General features: G+C 38.0%; 1 protein-coding gene and 1 pseudogene across 9 annotated transcripts in view; both read left to right on the top strand.

Moving 5' to 3' along the window:
* LOC116850953 overlaps nt 1-6,231 on the top strand; it is a 111,917-nt gene that overhangs the window by 36,189 nt on the left and 69,497 nt on the right. The gene's annotated exons all lie outside the window — the stretch shown is intronic.
* On the top strand, nt 2,408-3,335 carry LOC116850955 (annotated as a pseudogene).

Genomic DNA, 6,231 nt, shown 5'->3' with positions numbered 1-6,231 from the left:
CTCTCTCTCTCTCTCTCTCTCTCTCTCTCTCTCTCTCTCTCTCTCTCTCTCTCACCAAACTCGAATTTCGAATTAGCTTTCAACAGATAGCTTTCAACAGTTAGCGGGCGCGCAATAATCGAATAGCGAGGGATAAATTTTCTAAAATATCCGCTCAATCCTAAAAAGCTTTGCACTTGTTTCACGGAGTCAGGCTCTGGAAATTTTCTGACTGCTTCCGTTTTGCGCTCGGATGGACTCACATGGCCGTTTTCTATGACATGACCGAGGAATTCAACACGCTTTTGCAAAAATTGACATTTCCGCCAATTGATCACCAATCCGGCTTTTAATACCGCTTGAAGATTCTCTATCCCCGTTTCATAATTAATGGAGGGTATAATTAGATCGTCCATATATATATTAATATTATTTTGTCCCGTATTAAATTTCTGAAAACTATATTAATGAATCTTTGGAAGATAGCCGGGGAATTACACAGAGTGAAAGGGGCGCGCAAAAATTCATAATGCCCGTTATTTTATCCAACGTGAGATTATTTTGAAACAAATAACGAATAAATGTTATTGAAACAACCGTTGTTCAAACTGAATAACTTATACTTTACAACTAAAAAATATAATATTTTCAAATTGAGGAAATAACTTTAAATTAATATTTTTTCAAACCAATTAATTATTTTACTCAATAATAATACACTATTTTGTAAAACTTGTTTTACTCAAATTAAAAAAAAATATTTGTCTGAAAATATCAAATTCTGTTGATATCGTTTATTCAAATTAAAGAAAATATTTTTTAAATTACAATTTTTGGATATTGTAAAATAGAGTAAAATATTTATTTAAGGGTAACACCACTCTAGAATTTTCAAAAAATCGATTTTTTTTTGCTTAAACAATAGTTTAAGGCCCTAAAAATAGTATCCAAGTAATTTTGTAATGAAAAAAAAATTTTAAACAGCTTAATTCTTGATTTTGCCGCAGAACGTCGGAGCGCTCGTTGAGCGCGTTGAAACGGTCAGGCGACGCGCTCACTTTTATACTGCTTTTACCTGCCGAAACTATAAGCGACCTTGTTACTTGTAGAGCAAAGGTCTCTCGAATTCCTTAGGTGTCCACCAGGATGCGTAATTGTATAATAAACGTGCATGTGTGAGTCAGTACAGCTGCAAAGTTGACGCCGAACACACGTGTCCGTTAAATTTTTGTCTTTGTATGAATATTGTATAAATATAAATTATTATTAGTATTTCCTTTTTTTTGAAAAGTGTAATAAAAGTAACATGAATAGTGGAAAACGAGTGTATAGTGGAAAAAAGGCTGGAAGGACCGGTTCCTCCAGTTCGAAAAGACCAAAAATATCAGGACGTCGGCCGAGTAACCGTTACGAGTTAGAGAAGCCAAACGTTGAAAGTCCTAGCACATCAGCTAAGAAATTATCAGCGCCTAATCCAGATGAATTTGAAGTAGAAGAAGGCTTTGGATACAGAATTTTGGACTTCTTAATAGTGTTCACTGCTATATCGCAGGCAGTTGTGTGCAAAAGATGTAAATCTGATATAAAATTTACCGAATGTGGAATGCGTGGCTTGGGATTTAAAATTGTGATTTCCTGTGCAGAGTGTGATCAAATATTTATACCCAGTTCTCCATTCATTGAAAAAGGATATGACATTAACCGTAGAATCATTTTAGCTATGCGGCTTTTGGGAGTAGGATTAAATGGCATAATGAAGTTTTGTGCATTTATGGATCTTTCCCGTCCAATATTTCAATCTTTTTATGATCGTGTTGTGCAGAAAATTTCTGTTGAAGCAGAGAAAGTTTGCCAGTAGAGTATGAAAACTGCAGCTCAAAAAGAGAAAGTTACAAGTATTGAGAAGGGCCTCTCAAATGGCATTACAGTCTCTGGTGATGGCTTATGGAGAAAGCGTGGCTTTTCTTCGCTTTTCGGTTTCGTCTCGCTCATTGGTTGGCATACTGGCCAACTGGTCGATGTTTTAATAAAATCTAAATATTGCAAGGCTTGTGAGTATTGGGAGAAAAAAAAAGACACCGAAGAGTACAAAGAATGGGCCGCATCTCATGAAAACGAATGCCAAGCAAACCACGTCGGCTCAGCGGGAAAGATGGAAGTGGATGCAGTTATTGAAATGTTCCAGCGCTCTGAATCCTTGCACGATTTGAAGTATGTTAATTATGTAGGCGATGGTGATTCAAAAACATTTAAAGGTATTTTAGATGCAGAACCTTGTGAAAACTTTACTGTAACGAAGAAAGAATGTGTTGATCACGTGCAAAGACGAATAATCTTTCGCCTTCGTAATTAAAAAAAAAATACAAAAGGTCTCGGAGGAAAAAGTAAGCTTACCGGAAAACTGATTGACGAATTGGCAATTTATTATGGCTTAGCAATACGCAAAAATCACGATTCGGTGGAGAATATGCGAAGTGCCATTTACGCAACATTGAACCACAAACTGTCGACAGATGAAAAACCTATGCACGATAAATGCCCGCGTGGTGAAGATGGTGCTCGTGGCAGAGGGCACAGGCGACTGGAGACACAAGTTATAAGCATAAGCCAGCTCTCCCACAAGAAGTTTATAAAGCCATTTATCCAATTTATAAAGATTTAACGTCTGAAGATTTGCTTACTCGTTGTTTAGGCGGCTTTACTCAAAATAGCAACGAGAGTTTCAATGCGGTCGTGTGGTCTATGGCGCCAAAATCAACTTCTAGTGGCAAACATGTATTAGATACTGCGGTATATATTGCTGCAGGCATTTATAATGATGGCCTATCAAGTATTATGAGACTTATGCGGAATTTGGGCATGAAAATCGGGCCAAAATGTTATAATTTCTGCGTGGAAGCAGACGAGCGACGCATTCAATTTTCGGACAGATCGCTAATAGACGCTGTTAAAGAGGCCAGATTAGCTATAAAATCATCCAGGAAGGAAGAAGAGGAGGCAAGCATTAATAGAGACGGTCAAATGTATGGAGCAGGCATTGCAGATTGAAGATAAAAAAAAATTTCAAGGATTTAAAAACTCGTTTCAAGGATTTAAATGCTCGTAAAACTTTAAACGCGTTTTTCTCAAAATCACTTTTTTATAAACTGCCGGAAAGCTTACTCCAACACTATTGCATGGATCTATTTGAAATTTTAACAGTAGCATTACAATTACATTCTCTATAGAAGTACGTAGCCGTTTTTTGATTGAATGTAAATTTTTTTTTATAAACAATCTTAGGCGTATTTTTTGGTCAAAAATAGATGTTTTTTTTAAAACATGCACCATTTTAACAAAAATTGATTAAAAAAAAATCCCTACGTACTTCTATAGGCAACAGTATGTAGATTATAAAAATTTTTGGTTTTTTGTTGTAGGTCTCATATTTCAGGAGAAACATTTCCGGCAGTCAAGGCCTTTAAAAAAAACATGATTACGTAGATTGGCTCTGTCGCCGCCATTTTGTAACAAAATAATAATAAAAAAATTTATTTTTACACTTTAATATATGTTAAATGAACTGTATAAAAAGAAATTCTATTCCTTTTCCTATACTTCCACAATAAATTGTCAAAAATGGGCTTTTTCAGCCGCTAGAGTGGCGTTACTCCTTAAGATTAATTGTTAAGATTAATAAGATTATCTATTAAATATTTATTTAAGATTGATTGTTTCAAAACATATAATCCATTTAATAATAATAATTTTTTAAGTCATTAGGTTATAAATAGGTTAGTATCGTTGGCATGATAAAAACGGTAAATTTTTGACTCTGTTCGTCCATTGAAACGTGGAAAAATCCGTTCTTCAGATCGAGCGTAGTGAAACACTTCGCGCCTTGTAACAAATCAAGTTGATTCTCTACAAGCGGTAAAGGATATCGATCCTTAATTATTCTCTGATTTAGCTTACGATAGTCTACGCATAATCTGAATGAACCGTCTTTCTTTTTCGCTAATACAACGGGACTCGCGTATTCCGATAACTATGGCTGCGTAATGCCGTCGCGTATCCACTCATTCATCTGCGCATTCGCCTTCTCTCTCTCTAACAGCGACAATCGTCTTGCTTTCTGATACACAGGCTCATCGTCTTTTAATAATATTGTCATTTTTAATCCTACTTCTGGCGCTTGCTCAGGCCTATAATTACTAATTAAATTCTTAACCGTTTCTCTGTGCTCTACGTTTTTTATGTGTGTTACGTCTACATTATTTACCTCATCTAAATCTACGTTTATCTGACATATCTCATTAAATTCTGCATTGTCCGAAACGAGCTTCCGTGCGCTGACAAAAATGTTACCAACTTCTATCGTAAGTTTGATAGTGTCTAAAAAATCTGTGCCGATGAGTATGCTGTGTTCCATAAGAGCACCCGAAACGACACGAATAAGAATCGGATAATCATTATCGTCCACGGTTATAATTGCGCTAAACTCGTCCAGAGTCACATTATCATCGGAACCTATACCGCGGAATCGAATTTTATTACTCTGTAATTTCGGAACACTCATTTTGGCGTACTGGTCGACGCGCATTAAACAAATATCGCTCCCAGTATCGATAAATGTTCTTATTTTTTGATCGTTAATCGATACTTCCTTTAAGTATTTTTTCCGGACATTCTGCGTAATAATATTGGTGTCTTTTACCGTCGCTTGCTGCTTAACACATGTTGCCGCGAGATGTTCACGCTTACCGCAGCCGAAACACTTCGATCCTTCCGCTTTCGTTGGACAATCTGCACTCACGTGGTTTCGCTGTCCCATTGAAGCACCGCTTCTCGTTCCGTGGCGTTTCCTTCTTGTCCGCTCTCTTAGTTTCTCGACTACAGGTCCCTCTTTGCGCTTCCGTCTTCTTCGCAGCGCTGGCAGGAAACTTTTCCTTGAGACTCACTTTTTCGAAGGCCTTGAGTAATGAAGCTTTCGTCGCAAATCTACCGATGTGTGCTTAGTCTCTCAAGCTCGTGACCGATATGCCGTCGATAATATATTCGAGTACTTCGTCCTTGTCGATTAGCACTCGATTTGCAAGAATCGCATAGACATATTCATGGAACGTTTCCCTCTATCAAGTTCTTTGCTCGAACGACCTTCTTAATTCTATCTTGTTTGGACGATGATCGAACATTTCGCGCAGCTCACACAGCAGGTCATCTACGGAAGATTCTATATGAGTGGGATCGGAATGCAACCACTCTAACGCTTTTCCTTTTAGCCTCATGCCGATCAAAATTCGAGTGGCATTCAGTTGGACACGTTGCAAATGGACACGGTGCAAATGGACACGGCACTTGACACACGGTTTAATTGGACACGGTGCGTTTGGACACGAAACTTTTGGGCACCGTTGTTTTTGGACACGAAAGAAAATGCATGACGTTCAGTTACACACCGTTCATTTGGACACCGTTCAATTGGACACAGTTCAGTTGGACACCGTTCAAGTGCCCACTGTTCACTTGAACACAGAAGGATGTTCACTGTTCACTTGGACACCGTTCACTTGGACACCGTTCAGTTGCCCACTGTTCACTTGGACACAGAACGATGCGTGCTGTTCATTTGTACACCGTTCACTTGGACACCGTGGAATTGCTTGTCTGTTCACTTGGACACAGAAGGATGCGCACTGTTCACTTGGACACCGTTCATTTGGATACTGTTCACTTGGACACCGTTCATTTGGACACAGTTCACTTGGACACCGTTCATTTGGACACCGTTCAATCGCCCACTGTTCACTTGGACACAGAAGGATGCGCACTGTTCATTTGGACACCGTTCACTTGGACATCGTTCAGTTGCTTGCTGTTTATTTGGACACAGAATGATGTGCACCGTTTATTTTATCATCATTTAATTATGTATCGTTTGTTTATGCAATGGATATGCAACTGATGAGAAATAAAAAATAGTTTTGTAGAAAATATTTGTGTTTTTATTTCGTTTTTATCACATCCAACCACAACGCCATATGCCTAGAGATATTCTAGAGACTCTATAAACAACGACATATGATTGGAAGTGTCCGTTTGTCAATGTGCGCACCTGGGACTCACTCCGATTTTCGTACTACTATTTGTGATGTAGAGCGTGGGTAAATTGTGGTTTTGGTAATTATTTAATTTAGCGGCAACACCTCCGATTTCGATGAAAATAGACTCAATCGACGTGTTTTTGCATGCCAAACAACTTTTTCCTCTGAT

The sequence above is a fragment of the Odontomachus brunneus genome, unplaced genomic scaffold (genome assembly GCF_010583005.1).
Source record: "Odontomachus brunneus isolate Ranch 3 - 2012 unplaced genomic scaffold, Obru_v1 Obru_scaffold_161, whole genome shotgun sequence".
NCBI classification, from domain to species: domain Eukaryota; kingdom Metazoa; phylum Arthropoda; class Insecta; order Hymenoptera; family Formicidae; genus Odontomachus; species Odontomachus brunneus.
Note: the sequence above shows the minus strand (reverse complement) of the source record. Positions and strands in the feature narration are given on the sequence as shown.